Below are 19662 nucleotides of genomic sequence, written 5' to 3' on the forward strand. Positions count from 1 at the left end.
AACAATTAATTGTAAATAGATATGTGTGTATGTATATATAAATAATAATTCGAAATATAATTTGAAGTATTATATGTTGATGTTATAAAAAATTAATAAAATAAAAATAAGATATAATAATAATTATTATTTAAAATATATCTCTATATATAAATAAAGTATATTAAAAATAAATATTAAATGATTGTAATACTCGTTTGATGGTTTGATTGATATTAAAGAAGTTAAATTCAAACTTATATGATTTTAAAATAAACGGTGATACGAAAATGAGTTCTATAAATTTTAGGCTTATTAAAAATGTATTTAAGAACTATTTGTTAAGTTTTAACACTTTTTATATTTTACCCATAATTGAACGGGACAGTTGATGTAATTTTTATTTAATAAATTAATGATCGAATTTTATACCATAATGACTGAAATAAATAAAGACATTTAATTTAAAAATATGGGACTTTTCAGAGGACTTTTTATCCGCCACTGATGAACAGCGGACCACGAAATAATATTTATTATAAAACTGTCGGCAAGATATTTAATTAATAAACATGTTCCTTACTGTGACTGATTGTTATATTATAAATTATTATTAGTTGCATTTGTGATACAATGCATTTGATATCATTGTCCCTTTAATTATTTTTGTAATCACCGAATTTAACTTTGCCTTTGTACTGTTTTTGTTTCAACTTGATATCCACTATCTATTATCCTCAATCTATTGTCTATCTATTATATAAATCAATGTACGAATTAGAATCAAATCTGTTTTATATCATTTCTATCTGTAGTAATTGATTTACTAGTACAATCAGAGATTAACTTCAAGAACCAAAATCCAAATTCTGTTTACCATCGTTTTCCCTTCCTATTCTGAAAAAGATTTTCCTGTCGACACACTTGCCAAAAATTCAACAAATTATTCTTTGCTATGAATAACTTATTCCATTCCTCATTATCATATTCAAATATCGATCACTTTTAATAAACCACCTTCATTGAAACTACCTTCTACCATTTTCTTCATGAAACTCGATCACCACCGTGCAACACCACAATCACGTTCACTTTTAAGAATGTTAACCGAACATCATCACTAAACTATCCAACTATACACATAATATATATATATATATATATATATATATATATATATATATATATATATATATATATATATATATATATATATATATATATATATATATATATATATATATATATATATATATATATATATATATATATATTTCAAGAATATCCAACGCAACCTACCATCTTCTCGAGCTTGTCTTTTATTTCTGTTTCCTTTCCAATTGATCAGACCAACGACCGAAGACCATCATCAAGGAAACCATCGAACAACATAAGCCTAATGTAGTTTTATTGCTGCTGCAACATTCGCTAATTATTTCTATCCGGTATACTCCTGCTTCAAATCAATTTAAAACCGCTACCTTTAATCTTTCATAACTGAATTCAATCTTGTTTTCGGTTGTATATTATCACCACCAGAGACCACTAGGTTCATCATAACAATCATCACCCTTGCTTTTTTCTGCTGGGTTACAGTTATCACTCAACCACCTTTTACCTCATCCAGTAACGTTTCTGTTTCATAAATCACTACACCATCACCTCCACACTTCTACCATTAAGAATCACCACCAAAACTACTACACCTGCTGCTGCACTTCCGTTTTTCTTCTGCCACCAGTATGAAACCATCACCATATTTAGAATCTTTAACTAACAATAAGCCATTAATGTTACTGCTATTTATATTTTTCCTTCTTCTGATCGATGACAACCACCACCTTTCTATTCTTTTTCGATTTTCTGCTGCAGTACTCGTATTATTTATTCTGAATTACTGTTCAAACTCAAAACCCACAGCTCCTTTAAACGTTCTTGTCTCTTTCTTTCTTTTTTGTTTATATAGCGAACACAGTCCAAGTTAGATTAAATAGACCAATTGATAATTGATTTGGACATAATGACTTAAAGTGCTTTCGTCATGCTCTTCTTTTTTTTTTATTCTGGCCAACATCTTTTTTTAACCCCACTTGAAATCCTTATTCATCGATATATATTGCATTGCTATATTGGGGCCGCTATCATTTTAAAGGGTTTGAAAGTAGGAACTTGTTTTTAATCCACGATTAATTTTGACTGCAATACTTCTGTTTGGACTGGACGACCTCACAACATCCATCCATTGATTTTACTTGGGCCGTGATTTTAATGGAACTTTCTTTTTGGGCCCCATAAATGTTTACATTGTTGGGCTATTTTCATTCTTGGGCCATAACAAAATCACACTTGTTACTTATTTAAAGATGAAAACGTTATGATGAAGATAATGAACGATTGTGTTTATGATAATGAGATGATGATTCGATTATGAGAACGATAGCAAGTTGTTAATGATGGTGGACGTTGATACAAGATGATGATAATGATAATAAATATGATATGACGATATGATAATATAAGTTAGATGATTATGATGATATTGATGATTAAGATTATGATGATGATGATGGTTAATAGTATAATGACGACTAGCGAATGGATGATACATGATGATGAAGATGATAAGGAGATTAGAAGAAGAAGAAGTCAGGCGAAGTTAAGGGTTAAATATAGCTAGATTAAGTATATTTTCAGAAAAATGGAATTGAGCAGTTAGTTTGGGTGTGTTTGTGTGTAACGAGAGGTCTCGGGTTCGAACCCAGACCGTGGCATTCTTTTTGAAAGCTCATTCTTTAAGGTAGTAATTTCATTATTATTATTATTATTATTATTATTATTATTATTATTATTATTATTATTATTATTATTATTATTATTATTATTATTATTATTATTATTGTTATTGTTACCATAAGTATTAATATTATTGTAGACTTATTATTAGTATTAACAAAAGTATTATTATAAGATTCATCATTAAAACTATCATTAATATTATTATTAATAAAATCATTCATATTATTATCATTATTATTAATACTAGTATTATCATTATCATTATTTTAATCACTACCAATATTATTCTAATATTAATATAATTACTATTTTAACAAACAAATGAAATATATAAATATATATATATATATATATATATATATATATATATATATATATATATATATATATATATATATATATATATATATATATATATATATATATATATATATATAATATATGATACATATAACATAACAAGAGTTATATTTTTATATAGTAATAATGAAAGATATAAATTAATGATATAAAAATCATATCACTAATAATATATATATATATATATATATATATATATATATATATATATATATATATATATATATATATATATTTGTTCGATTACAAGAATATGTTTATATATATATATATATATATATATATATATATATATATATATATATATATATACGAATGATATAGGTTCGTGAATCCGAGGCCAACCCTGCATTGTTCAATTTAGTCATATGTATTTTACTACAAAATACAGTATGGTGAGTTTCATTTGCTCCCTTTTACTCTTTACATTTTTGGGACTGAGAATACATGCGCTGTTTTTACAACTGATTTATTAAATGCTTTTGAAATATATTTTGAACTGCGAATACATGAAATGCTTTTATAAATGTTTGACGAGATAAACACAAGTAAAACATTCCTCGAATGAATTATTATGCAGACAGAAATTCTGCGGATTATTATTGAATTATGTGGACATGATAATTGCCACCATTGAATTATGTGGACATGATAATTGCTACCATTGGATTATGTGGACATGATAATTGCCACTAGTTGATGTGAATGTTATATATCGAGAGAATGATTTTATACACAGGTTATGTGTATGTTAGTTTTGTGCACAAGATATGTGTACGGTTACTATGATTTATGAAAATGGTTTCGTACACGAGAAAGATGTAATGTATTTAAAAGATATAGCATGTACATTACAGGTGGGTATAGGATTCGGGCCCATTTGTACCATGCAGCATTTAAATTTTGTGGTCTATCAAAATGATGAATTTTATTGTTTTATGATAAACTTATAAACTCATCAACCTTTTGGTTGACACTTGAAAGCATGTTTATTCTCAGGTATTAAAGAAATCTTCCGCTGTGCATTTGCTCTAATTACATGGAGTCGTTCATGGCATATAGAGGTCAGAACCTCGCAATGGGACCAACTGTTGAAGACTTCGTCCAGATGGATTAGGACGGGTTATTTCAGTTGGTATCAGAGCTGTGGTCTTAGCGAACCAGGTCTTGCATTAGTGTGTTTAACTGATAGTTGTTAAGATGCATTAGTGAGTCTGGACTTCGACCATGTCTGCATGTCAAAAGTTTTGCTTATCATTTCGTGTCAAAAATTACTACTTATCATCCTTAGGAAATTACCTGCTTATCATTCTTAGTCTAGATACATTTTACTGCAATGACTGCATGAATAGTGTATAGACAAAATTCATATCTTAGCGTATCTGTTACTGTAGACTTTGCTTGATAGCTTCCGTAGATTTCTCCGTAACATATGGGATTTTAGTATTATATATGCATATGTAAATTATGTATTGCAGGGTACTAATCTACATCCTATAATCTATTTCTTATCGAAAATCTTTCATCTGATCGTACGAGATGAATCCCTCAACCAGTTCGAATTCCTCGGATTCCGACAGCTATTCCGATATGGAGTTTCACCTAAGCTCCGAAAGCAGTGTCACCAGAATGAATCAACCAATCATCCATCCCCAAATCATCTGATGGGTTTGTAGCCTCCTCAATCATTGGAGACGCGAAGAAGGCGATCCCTTCCACCAACCGAATTCACCTCTTGGCGAAGATCCTGAAGCACTTACCGACAAACCTGTTCGAGACACCATTTTCTCTCTCATTTCCAGAGTATCCCGTCATGATTATATACTATTCCAGATTCTAGCTCTTATTCATTCGCTCGTTCTTATCAACAATCATCTCGGAGTAATTGAAGAAGTCAATGAACTTTGCGCTCGAGTAATCAAATTGGAGAATATGGTGAAAAATTTACCAGCTTCAGCAACATCACCGGCACCAACAGTACCATCAGTAACAGCACCAAAGCCATCAACAATCCATGCCTCAACGTCTCATTCTGTACCTCGAGTATAATCATCATTCTACGTATCATTCTACATCAATTACCTTCGTTCTTCATGATGATTATGTAATCTCTAATGTTTTAGAGATTATGCATTCTAGCTCAAATCGAAAAACAAATGAGATTAATATCATATTAACTCATTAAATCCATGATTACATCTGAAGAAAATATATACGTAAGTATATTTTCATAAAAAAATGTAATTAAAATTTCTTTTGTACAAACTGTTAATGGTGAAAATATTTTAACGGGTAGGTAATACCCAAGGAATATTTAGATTTTACATTAATAAGTTACACTGTACAGTTTTTAAATCTGACTCAACAGTCAATTACTATCCTACTTACATCCACCAGATATACAAATCCGTTCACCACAAAATAATCATTTTCATTCAATTTCATATTTGGATTTTAACCTATCAGAATTCAACAAGTGGCATAATGAAGAAAATATTTGACAAAATAAAATTTGTTAGAGACAAATAAATTAACTATGAGAAATTTTGTTAAGAATCCACGCTAACTGTTCCTAGCAAACTGTTCCTAGCTAACTGATTACATTTTATTTATCTCAATTTAATTATCGCAATTTATATTCTCGCAATTTTATTTATCGTCATTTAATTTCTGTTATTTATTTTACACACTTTAAATATCGGGACATGTATACAAAGTTTTGACATATCATATCGACGCATCTATATATATTATTTGGAATAACCATAGACACTCTATATGCAGTAATGCTGGAGTTAGCTATACAGGGTTGAGGTTGATTCTACAATAATATATACAGTTTGAGTTGTGATCGAGTCTGAGACATGTACACGGGTCACAATACATATTAATCAAATCGAATATTATATATTAAACTATATATGAATTATTGGACTGTTAACTGTAGACTATCGACCGTGGACGAATAATATTGGACAATTAAAATGAATTAAAATACTGATTATAACATATGAAACTAGATAATTCTTCAAGTTTGCCATTTGATTTCATCTTAAACCTCATTTGTATCTTGACGATTCCAATCTGCGTTCAAACTTTCATGATTCTTGAAAACACCTCAATCGAGAGGATGAACCAACCGCACTTCATCTACGGAAGAAAAGATCGATGCATATAGTTATGCACCTGAAAACTCTCGAAAACTGAGTAAACGTTTAACGTGTAGCTGTGCTAATTCCTTTAACGTTATTATTACTGAAAATAACTTCGCAACTCCTATTCGAGATAGCCAGTTTTGTCACAGCTCTAGCAAGTCAACTTCGAATTTTAGTTCGAAACAACCTTATTATAACCTTGATATATACGCGTGCTTATTTATTGTTACCAGAGAACCTTTTATATTCCACCATATTACCATCAGCGTTTAATCATCTAAAAACACAATTCTCCTGAAACCACCTCGGATTGATAACCGACGATTCAGATATGGCTGCATTAAATGCAGAGGAGACAGTAAAATTATAGATGGCCTAAATGGCCAAGAGTTGATGATAAGGAATGGAGTGTTGGGAACGCTCGATAGGAAAATTTGGTACTGAAAAACGGATTGAGCTAACCATGAAGGAGACCAAGGACAAATACAAGGACCAAACCCTATATTCAAGGAATTCAGATAAATCTGGATCCGATGAAATCTTTAGAGAATATCTTGCTCCGAGGTCATGTTAAAATCTTGCGAAAAATTCTTCATCATCAACCTTCGAACTTAGAAATTCCAAAATATCATCATAAATATCTTCGATATTTCTGAGGATATTTTCATAAATATTCTTGTCCGAAATTATTTACCTCTTCATGTTTTCTGTATTCCATTATATTGGAAATTTCTGTAAAATTTAAGTATAAATTATGAATGAATTGTGGAGAAGTGTTGGGAATTGAAGCATGGGTTAGTATAATATAATGACGTCCGGCCAACGTGATTATATTACAATAAGTCATGTTGAGTTTCTAATGAAACGTGAAAAAGGATCACAGATCATACCTTTATCATGAACCATGTTACATAACTCTTTCATTGTACTTAACCTCTGAACATATTGTAGCAAGGATCGCAAAACAACCCTTACGGAGTAGATTTCTAACTTTAATGCATGAAACGAGGTTGAGTCCGGTGCAACTCTTATCGCCATAAACAATCAAAGGTTCACCATTCCCGATAGGAATCCGGATTGCATTAAGATCACAAAGGATGTGAGATTTCGTTTTGGCTAACCAATTCATATCGATTATTACGTCAAAGCTTCCTAGTTCCATGGGTATCAAGTCAATTTCAAACTCATTACCCAAAATATTTAACGTACACCCCCGGTAATATGTGTCGGCACTCAATAGTTTCCCGTTGGCCACTTCAATGGTATAAGTGGTATCTAATGAAATTGGTGGAGTGCTAAAAGAATGAATCAAAGTCTTGGATACAAAGCATTTATCAGCACCCAAATCGAATAAACAAGTAACATAAGTGTTGTTAAGAAGAAACGTACCCGTAACTAATTCATTGTCATCTCGGGCTTCCTCGGTGTTGATGTTGAAAGCTCGGCCGCGCGTATTGGGGTTATCTTTCTTCTTCGGGCATGCATTTCTATAATGGCCCGTTTGGCCACATTCGTAACAAGTGCCCGTTTTTGGTGCATTGGGCCCCTTTCGAGCGATGGGGGCGACACTTTTACACTCATTGGCCTTATGACCAACTCCTTGGCACGGATGGCAAATTAGCTTGCCACATTCGCCAAAGTGATGTTTGTTGCATTTGTTGCAAAGAGGTAGGTTTCCGGCATAACCCTTCTTGCCGTCGGAGGTGTAAGGCTTCTTAGCAAAGTTGTTGTTGCTTGATTGAGGGGATTCCCATTTTCTTTTGTTGTTGCCCGACTTATCCTCGGCTTTAGGTGCCGGTACTACGATTTCGTCCACCGTTTCTATCAACTTGCGGGCCATGTTCAAAGCTTCTTGATGATTAGTGGGTTTGGATGACATTACTGAAATGTCCCGTTCTTATTGATTAAAAACGTTCCATATTAATTGATTTCGTTGCGAGGTTTTGACCTCTATATGAGACGTTTTTCAAAGACTGCATTCATTTTAAAACAAACCATAACCTTTATTTCATCAATAAAGGTTTAAAAAGCTTTACGTAGATTATCAAATAATGATAATCTAAAATATCCTGTTTACACACGACCATTACATAATGGTTTACAATACAAGTATGTTACAACAAAATAAGTTTCTTGAATGCAATTTTTACACAATATCATACAAGCATGGACTCCAAATCTCGTCCTTATTTAAGTATGCGACAGCGGAAGCACTTAATAATCACCTGAGAATAAACATGCTTAAAACGTCAACAAAAATGTTGGTGAGTTATAGGTTTAACCTATATATATCAAATCATAATAATAGACCACAAGATTTCATATTTCAATACACATCCCATACATAGAGATAAAAATCATTCATATGGTGAACACCTGGTAACCGACATTAACAAGATGCATATATAAGAATATCCCCATCATTCCGGGACACCCTTCGGATATGATATAAATTTCGAAGTACTAAAGCATCCGGTACTTTGGATGGGGTTTGTTAGGCCCAATAGATCTATCTTTAGGATTCGCGTCAATTAGGGTGTCTGTTCCCTAATTCTTAGATTACCAGACTTAATAAAAAGGGGCATATTCGATTTTGATAATTCAACCATAGAATGTAGTTTCACGTACTTGTGTCTATTTTGTAAATCATTTATAAAACCTGCATGTATTCTCATCCCAAAAATATTAGATTTTAAAAGTGGGATTATAACTCACTTTCACAGATTTTTACTTCGTCGAGAAGTAAGACTTGGCCACTGTTGATTCACGAACCTATAACAATATATACATATATATTAAAGTATGTTCAAAATATATTTACAACACTTTTAATATATTTTAATGTTTTAAGTTTATTAAGTCAGTTGTCCTCGTTAGTAACCTACAACTAGTTGTCCACAGTTAGATGTACAGAAATAAATCGATAAATATTATCTTGAATCAATCCACGACCCAGTGTATACGTATCTCAGTATTGATCACAACTCAAACTATATATATTTTGGAATCAACCTCAACCCTGTATAGCTAACTCCAACATTCACATATAGAGTGTCTATGGTTGTTCCGAAATATATATAGATGTGTCGACATGATAGGTCGAAACATTGTATACGTGTCTATGGTATCTCAAGATTACATAATATACAATACAAGTTGATTAAGTTATGGTTGGAATAGATTTGTTACCAATTTTCACGTAGCTAAAATGAGAAAAATTATCCAATCTTGTTTTACCCATAACTTCTTCATTTTAAATCTGTTTTGAGTGAATCAAATTGCTATGGTTTCATATTGAACTCTATTTTATGAATATAAACAGAAAAAGTATAGGTTTATCGTCGGAAAAATAAGTTACAAGTCATTTTTGTAAAGGTAGTCATTTCAGTCGAAAGAACGACGTCTAGATGACCATTTTAGAAAACATACTTCCACTTTGAGTTTAACCATAATTTTTGGATATAGTTTCATGTTCATAATAAAAATCATTTTCTCAGGATAACAACTTTTAAATCAAAGTTTATCATAGTTTTTAATTAACTAACCCAAAACAGCCCGCGGTGTTACTACGACGGCGTAAATCCGGTTTTACGGTGTTTTTCGTGTTTCCAGGTTTTAAATTATTAAGTTAGCATATCATATAGATATAGAACATGTGTGTAGTTAATTTTAAAAGTCAAGTTAGAAGGTTTAACTTTTGTTTGCGAACAAGTTTAGAATTAACTAAACTATGTTCTAGTGATTACGAGTTTAAACCTTCGAATAAGATAGTTTTATATATATGAATCGAATGATGTTATGAACATCATTACTACCTCAAGTTTAGTAGGTAAACCTACTGGAAGTGACAAGAAATGATCTAGCTTCAAAGGATCTTGGATGGCTTGAAAGTTCTTGAAGTAGGATCATGACACAAAAACAAGTTCAAGTAAGATTTTTACTCGAATTAAGATAGTTTATAGTTATAGAAATTGAATCAAAGTTTGAATATGAATATTACCTTGAATAAGAAAGATAACCTACAGTATATAACAAAGGTTTCTTTATCTTAGATGATTACTTGGAATGGATTAGAAAGCTTGGAAGTAAATTAGTAAACTTGAAGGGATTTTTGAAGTGTTCTTGAAGTGTTCTTCCTATGATGATTATAGCTTGATTCTTGAAGTGATTTTTGATGAAGATGATGATTAACTACTGGAAAAATACGTTCATAATAGTGTGTGTGTGTGTTGAGAGAGAATTATAAAGAGAGTTGGAAGTGAAATGGAGTGAATGATGAGTGGTAATTGGTGAGTGGTGAGTGGGGTTAAAAGGAGTTCTAATTAGTTGACTAGCTCATGGTAGAAGTTAAAATTGATTAGTCATACATGACATAATCAAGAGTGGAATCCCATGCTAGTTCCTATTGGTATATACCCATAGTAAGTACGTTTTGAAGCTGTGTATAATATGGGTAAGAATACGACTAGAATTCTTGATGAAAGAAAAGAATGGGAAAGTAACTGTAACCATTTTCGTTAAGTATGAGTGTTTTGATATATGTCTTGAAGTCTTCCAAAAGTATTTTAATACATCTAAATACACTACATGTATATACATTTTAACTGAGTCGTTAAGTCATCGTTAGTCGTTACATGTAAGTGTTGTTTTGAAACCATTAAGTTAACGATCTCAATTAATGTTGTTAACCCATTGTTTATTATATCTAATGAGATGTTAAATTATTATATTATCATGATATTATGATATATTAATATATCTTAATATGATATATATACATTTAAATGTCGTTACAACGATAATCGTTACATATATGTCTCGTTTCGAAATCCTTAAGTTAGTAGTCTTGTTTATATGTATATAACTCATTGTTAATATACTTATGGAGATACTTACTTATCATAATATCATGTTAACCATTTGTATATCCATATATATATCGTCATGTCATTTTTACAAGTTTTAACGTTCGTGAATCGCCGGTCAACTTGGGTGGTCAATTGTCTATATGAAACATATTTCAATTAATCAAGTCTTAACAAGTTTGATTGCTTAACATGTTGGAAACATTTAATCATGTAAATATCAATCTCAATTAATATATATAAACATGGAAAAGTTCGGGTCACTACAATTACCCCGTGTTTGATGCTCTTTGGGAGACCATCCATGTAAAGTTCAACCCTTAAAGCTTCGGGGTTCACAAGGTTTGGGCACATCAAGGCTAGTTCGGAAAATCGTTGATTATAAGCCTTGAGATCATTTCTGACCGCTTTCAAAGTTCTTAGCTCTTGTTCGAGCCTTCGGGTTTCTTCACGAGGGAAATATTCGACGATCATCTTTTCCCTTAAGTTGGCCCAAGAGAGGGCGTGAGCTTCATCGCTACCCACCGATTATACATAGGTGTTCCACCATGTGAGGGCGACACCGGCAAAAGTGTGAGTGGAGTATTTGACTTTATCTTAGTCCCGACAACCGCTTATGCTAAAGACGGCCTCCGTTTGTTCGAACCATCGAGTGAGAGTAACCGGTCCCCTGGTCCGATCAAAAGTATTAGGTTTGCAACCCATGAAGGCTTTATAGGAGCACCCCTCGCTTAAGTTACCGGCTCCTTAATTGTTGTTGTTGTTGTGGTTGTTGTTATTGTTGTTGTTGGAGGAGTGACCGGCCATGACCGCATCCACGGCAGTGGCTATCATTCGTTGTAGAGATTTTTCGGGAGTCTCATGGCGTGGCACATGACGAGGAGGCATTGTTCCTTTAAAACACAAGAATACCATTGATTAGTATTTTCAATAATACTAATCATGATATGGAATAAGGATAGAGAAAAAAAATTTCCTTGACTCGCCTTAAATTCTTTATGCCACAATGTCGGAACGTTCATATGAGTCACCGTAATATAATCTCGGAAATTATATTACCCTGATTCATATGTGCATTCAACATCATTTCATATAGTCAAGGTGGCGTGTCAATCAAATGAAACAACGTGAGATTAAGATGAACAAAGAGTAGATATGAGTAGAAACGTTCGAGTATAAATGCACAAGTAGTCAAGTAATTCCTACTTCAAGTCTATATGCCGGTTGTAGTCTAGACTCACTAATGTACCCTATGACTCGGGGTTGACACCAATGAACTCTAAATCCCTACAACCAACGCTCTGATACCATCTGTAGCGACCCGGCAAAATCATCATTGACGGCGCCGACTACTTAGGTCCCGTTACGTGGTCATAAGTCTTTAAAATGACGTTTGATCGAAAATATGTCGCATTCATTTCAAAAGTTAAGATTTGTTCCCAAGTTTACAAGAATCGTTCATCCAAAAGTTACGTTACAAAGTTATAAGTACAATTGAAATCTATGCGACACGATTTAAAGGTAGTTAAAAGATGCTCCATGTATGCATGTATATACTCGACATCCAAGCAAGTATCAAAAGTAATGAGCAGAAGCATGTATCACAAAACGTTCAAGGACCTGAGAAAAACATAGAAATCTGTCAACGAAAATGTTGGTGAAATCATAGGTTTAAGTAAGTAAGTACAAGTGAACCACAAGATTTGTAACATTGGTATAATAGTAATACATTCCAAAAGTTTGTTTCACGAGCACCCAATTATCAATGCTTAACATTCCTTCCATAGAACCCCATCACATTAGTGTTAGAACATACACTGTTTCTCTAAAATATATTTCATTTGACGGTTTGTCAAACCCATATGGCCATATAACATAAGTTCTCGCTTACACTCGGCAAGTGTAACTAATGATAATCAAATTGAGGATTTTTGTTTAAACTCGTATGTAGAATGTTTGTTTTCCTGTACATGTGTTCACTTAGTAAAAAGAAACGTTTATGTTTTCTCATCCCAAATGTAAGTTCAAAAGAGTAAAAGTGGGACTATGATCTCACCTTGAGTGTACGTATGAAAAGTACTTCATAAACTAACGTGTGCAAAGGACAATGCTAGTCTTGACCTAAACAAATAGGTCGTATCAATAACGGTAAACACGATAGGTCAAAGATGTTCAATTAGTCATATGGCTCGTTAAGACTCGATCTTAATAGCATGTGAATCAAATTGTCATGTTTCATGTAAGGTACAAGTATAAAAGCATGTTAGAATGATTGCACAAACATTTGGTTAAGTTTGACAAAAAGTCAAACTTTGGTCGGTCAAAGTCAACGAAAAAGTCAACACGTTCGGGTCGGGTCCCGAACTATTTTTCTGAGGTTTTTATTCATATATAAGCATGTTAGAACAAGTTACATGTGAATCAGAGGTCCATAGCATGCCAAACATTTTTCATATAATTGACAAGGTGGTCAGAAGCTGGACACGCCTTATGTCGCGCCGCGACAAAGGCTGGCCGCGCCGCGGCATTACACGCGAGCTGGTACCTGGCCAGTTTCAGTTTTCTAAGTCTCAACCCAAAACTCTTTCAAGCATAAATCACAAACCGCTAACACTTAGAACTCGTATCTTATATCGTTTGAAAGGTAATTTGACAAAGAACACAACAAAATACATTTCACCAACCAAAAACATTATTTGCAATAACCGACTTTTCAAATCAAATGATCAATCAATGCACACATTTAATGCTTTAAATTTTACAAGTGCACATTTATGATTCGGGCATTTAATGCATACATAAAACACGCCGTTTTGTAGATAATCAAGCATACAATACAACTAACTAATTACTAACAATAATTCATGGCATTCAATGCATCAAATATTCATTTCAAGCTTATCAAACCCTAACCCAAATTCACCAAAATCACTAATCAAGTTTATGGAGTTTTCTCAAGCAACCTACACATCAAATTGAAACTAGTGATACTAGGAACACATTTAATACATGTACTTATATCATTTAACAACATTCAAGCAACCAAATCATCAAATCAAACACACCAAAGTTAATATTCAAGCTAGTTACTTCTAACAACGAGATCGAGCATATAAATCATATAATCATGTTAGACTTGAGCCATAGACACTAATTAACAATTTTATAAGTTAAAAATATCAAGAACACAAAATCTAGTGATTTTAGAAAGTTACCCAAACTTGATGAAATCAGTATGGAATCGAAGAGGAAGTTGCAAGGATTCCAAATATGTAATTTGTTTTGCAAGACACCCGCTAGCTTGGATTTAGATGATGATTCTTTGAAATGGATAATTGAAAGAAAATGGAGAAGTAGTGAAAGAAAAGGAAAATGAAATGAAAAAGAAAGGAGGTGGGGTTGACTAGTCAAATTCTAGTCATCTCTTTGGCTCTTTGGCGAAACTAGTCCCTCGAGTTTGGTTGCGGGTGCGTGAATTACCTAAACGAGATATTTTTAAAACGCGTATCAACGGGAGATGTTATAAACATATAAAGGAATTTAAATAGTTAAACGGAAAAGTAAACGGAAAAAGGCGGGATGTTACATTACCTACTCCTTAAAAGAAATTTCGTCCCGAAATTTAAGTAGGCGTAGTAGTCGTTGTTTCTTCCTCGGAATCTTGCGTTTCCGGAACCGGGAATAGATGAGGGTATTTCCTTTGCATTTTATCTTGCCTTTCCCAAGTAAACTCGGGTCCTCTTTTGGCGTTCCAACGGACTTTAACAATCGGAATTCGGCTTTGTTTCAAAGTCTTGACGGAGGTGTCCACAATTTCAACCGGTTCCTCCACAAAATGAAGTTTGTCATCAATAGTAAGTTCCTCGAGAGGGATGACTATATCGGGTTCGGCAAGACACTTTTTCAAGTTAGATACATGGAAGGTAGGATGAACGGAGCTCAATTGAGGTGGAAGATCTAAACGATAAGCAACGGTTCCAATACGCTCCAAGATTTCGAAAGGACCAATATACCGCGGATTTAGCTTCCCGCGTTTCCCAAAACGGATTACACCTTTCCAAGGTGCGACTTTTAACATTACTCGGTCACCGACTTGAAATTCGAGGTCGTTGCGTCTCTTGTCGGTGTAGCACTTTTGACGACTCCGGGCCGTCCGAAGCCTATCTCGGATTTGTACGATCTTCTCGGTGGTTTCGTGAATGAGTTCGGGTCTGGTGATTTGCACGTCGCCTACCTCGGCCCAACAAAGAGGTGAACGACATTTTTGGCCATATAGCGCTTCAAAAGGTGCGGCTTTAATACTCGCGTGATAACTATTGTTGTAAGAGAACTCGACGAGAGGTAATGCTTGTCCCAAGATTTTCCAAAATCAACCACGCAAGCTCGTAACATGTCCTCCAAGGTTTGAATTATGCGTTCGCTTTGTCCATCGGTTTGAGGGTGATATGTGGTGCTCATGTCTAAACGCGTTCCCAACGCTTCTTGTAAAGTACGCCAAAATCTAGAAACAAATCAGCCATCTCGGTCGGAGATAATCGATAAGGGCACACCGTGTCGGGCTACGATTTCTTTAATGTACAGTTGTGCGAGTTTCTCCATGTTGTCGGTTTCCTTCTTGGCCAGGAAATGTGCGGATTTGGTGAGACGGTCTACAATAACCCAAATAGTATCATAACCGCCAACCGTCTTTGGTAGTTTGGTGATAAAATCCATCGTTATCCTTTCCCACTTCCATTGCGGGATTTCGGGTTGTTGAAGTAGTCCGGACGGTCTTTGATGTTCGGCTTTGACTTTGGAGCAAGTTAGGCACTTTCCAACATAAGTAGCAACGTCCCTTTTAATGTTCGGCCACCAATATTGTTCTCTAAGGTCGTGATACATCTTATTGGCACCTGGGTGAATCGAATATCTTGACTTATGGGCTTCGTCTAAAATAAGGCTTCGCAAGTCCCCATAACTAGGCACCCAAATTCTTCCGACGAAATATCGGAGTCCGGTTTCTTTAACTTCGAATCTAGAGGTGAGGATGTTCAAGTGTTTGAGAGAGATGTTTTTATCCTTGAGAGCCTCGTCTTGGACTACACGAATTTGGCTATTGAGGTTGGTGTGAATGGTGATGTTTAAAGCTCGGACACGAAGAGGCACCGCTCTTTCCTTTCGACTTAAGGCATCGGCTACTACGTTTGCCTTCCCGGGATGGTAACGAAGCTCATAATCATAATCGTTTAAAGTTTCAATCCACCGTCGTTGTCTCATGTTTAGTTGCTTTTGATCGAAGATGTGTTGGAGGTTTTTGTGATCGGTGAAAATGGTACTTTTGGTTCCATAAAGATAATGTCTCCACATTTTAAGTGCGAAGACAACGGCTCCGAGTTCGAGATCATGTGTCGTATAGTTCCGTTCATGGATTTTCAATTGTCGAAAGGCATAAGCAATGACTTTCTTTCGTTGCATCAATACACACCCAAAACCATGTTTCGAGGCATCGCAATATACAACAAAATCGTCATTACCTTCGGGAAGTGACAAGATAGGAGCGGTGGTTAGCTTTGTTTTCAAGATTTGAAATGCGGATTCTTGTTCGGTCGCCCAAATGAATTTCTTTCCCTTGTGAGTTAACGCGGTTAGAGGACGAGCAACCAAAGAGAAATCCTTGATGAACCTACGGTAGTATCCGGCGAGACCCAAAAATTGACGAATGTGAGTAGGAGTAGTAGGAGTCTCCCATTTACTAATGGCTTCGATTTTTGATGGATCGACTTTAATACCTTGGTCACTTACAACATGACCACGAAATTGAACTTCCTTCAACCAAAATTCACACTTGGAGAACTTGGCATAGAGTCGTTCTTGTCTTAAAAGTTCAAGCACAAGTCGGAGGTGTTCCTCGTGTTCTTCTTCGCTTTTAGAATAAACCAAAATATAATCGATGAACACGATAACGAATTTGTCAAGATACGGTTTGCACACGCGGTTCATAAGATCCATGAACACCGCCGGTGCGTTAGTGAGACCAAATGGCATGACAAGGAATTCATAACTACCATAACGACTTCGGAAAGCGGTTTTGGAGATATCTTCCCCCTTAACCCTTAATTGATGATAACCCGAGCGGAGATCGATTTTTGAATATACACGTGATCCTTGTAATTGATCAAAGAGGTCATCGATGCGCGAAAGAGGATATCGGTTCTTAACCATCAATTTGTTTAGTTCACGATAGTCAATGCACATTCGTAGGGATATAAAATATAAGGGGGAAACTACAAACCGTGTCGGGAAGAGAAAATAAAAGTAGGAAACTCAAAAATATAAGGGGGAATAAAAAGCACAACAACAACACATAAATTAAAACCGTGTATATCAATGTTGATCGCAACATAAAGACACGGGAGAATTAAAAACATTATAACCCTAAGGGCGAAGTAGGAGAAAATGGATTCCTCCGGTGGTAATTGAAAAAGGAGAATGATTGTTGCGATAGTGAGGATAAGAACAAGAATCAGAACTGGATTAAGAATTTTTACAATCATTTAAAATTAAGAAAGAAAGTATTGAAGTGGTGAAAGTTAATGGAATGGAAAAGGTAAATTTATAATGGAAATATCAGACAGAGCAATTGAGGCAGATGACCGCATTTAATCAAAGAGATCTTAATTTCCTTGATTACCGAAGAATCAGATGTTATAGATTTTGAAGATTTTCTTTTAAATCCCTTAAATTCCGGAATTCAAATGTAACTACGTCAAAAGTAAGACGAATCTTAAATTCCTCATTTCACTCTTTTGTGATGGCTTCACCTATACTCTTCGAGTAATCGAATTGTTTTATCCATATTACTCACTGATGATAAAACTCTAATTTCTAGCTCATATGTGCCATGGAAACATATTTATTGTCAGCCATGACCATCCTAATCAAATTTCGGGACAAAATTTCTTTAACGGGTAGGTACTGTGACGACCCGAAAATTTCCGACCAAATTTAAACTTAATCTTTATATGATTTCGATACGATAAGCAAAGTATGTAATGTTGAGTCTAGAAAATTTTTGAATGATGTTCATATATTCAATTGACCTTCGACTCCTCTAAACGATTCAAGAACAATTAATTGTAAATAGATATGTGTGTATGTATATATAAATAATAATTCGAAATATAATTTGAAGTATTATATGTTGATGTTATAAAAAAAATTAATAAAATAAAAATAGGATATTATAATAATTATTATTTAAAATATATCTCTATATATAAATAAAGTATATTAAAAATAAATATTAAATGATTGTAATACTCGTTTGATGTTTTGATTGATATTAAACAAGTTAAATTCAAACTTATATGATTTTAAAATAAACGGTGATACGAAAATGAGTTCTATAAATTTTAGGCTTATTAAAAATGTATTTAGGAACTATTTGTTAAGTTTTAACACTTTTTATATTTACCCATAATTGAACGGGACAGTTGATGTAATTTTTATTTAATAAATTAATGATCTAATTTTATACCATAATGACTGAAATAAATAAAGACATTTAATTTAAAAATATGGGACTTTTCAGAGGACTTTTTATCCGCCACTGATGAACAGCGGACCACGAAATAATATTTATTATAAAACTGTCGGCAAGATATTTAATTAATAAACACGTACCTTACTGTGACTGATTGTTATATTATAAATTATTATTAGTAGCATTTGTGATACAATGCATTTGATATCATTGTCCCTTTAATTATTTTTGTAATCACCGAATTTAACTTTGCCTTTGTACTATTTTTGTTTCAAATTGATATCCACTATCTATTATCCTCAATCTATTGTCTATCTATTATATAAATCAATGTACGAATTAGAATCAAATCTGCTTTATATCATTTCTATCTGTAGTAATTGATTTACTAGTACAATCAGAGATTAACTTCAAGAACCAAAATCCAAATTCTGTTTACCATCGTTTTCCCTTCCTATTCTGAACAAGATTTTCCTGTCGACACACTTGCCAAAAATTCAACAAATTATTCTATGCTATGAATAACTTATTCCATTCCTCATTATCATATTCAAATATCGATCACTTTTAATAAACCACCTTCATTGAAACTACCTTCTATCATTTTCTTCATGAAACTCGATCACCACCGTGCAACACCACAATCACGTTCACTTTTAAGAATGTTAACCGAACATCATCACTAAACTATCCAACTATATGCATAATATATATATATATATATATATATATATATATATATATATATATATATATATATATATATATATATATATATATATATATATATATATATATATATATATATATATATATTCAAGAATATCCAACGCAACCTACCATCTTCTCGAGCTTGTCTTTTATTTCTGTTTCCTTTCCAATTGATCAAACCAACGACCGAAGACCATCATCAAAGAAACCATCGAACAAAATAAACCTGATGTAGTTTTATTGCTGCTGCAACATTCGCTAATTATTTCTATCC

Source organism: Rutidosis leptorrhynchoides, chromosome 2, assembly GCF_046630445.1.
Source record: "Rutidosis leptorrhynchoides isolate AG116_Rl617_1_P2 chromosome 2, CSIRO_AGI_Rlap_v1, whole genome shotgun sequence".
In the NCBI taxonomy this organism is placed as follows: domain Eukaryota; kingdom Viridiplantae; phylum Streptophyta; class Magnoliopsida; order Asterales; family Asteraceae; genus Rutidosis; species Rutidosis leptorrhynchoides.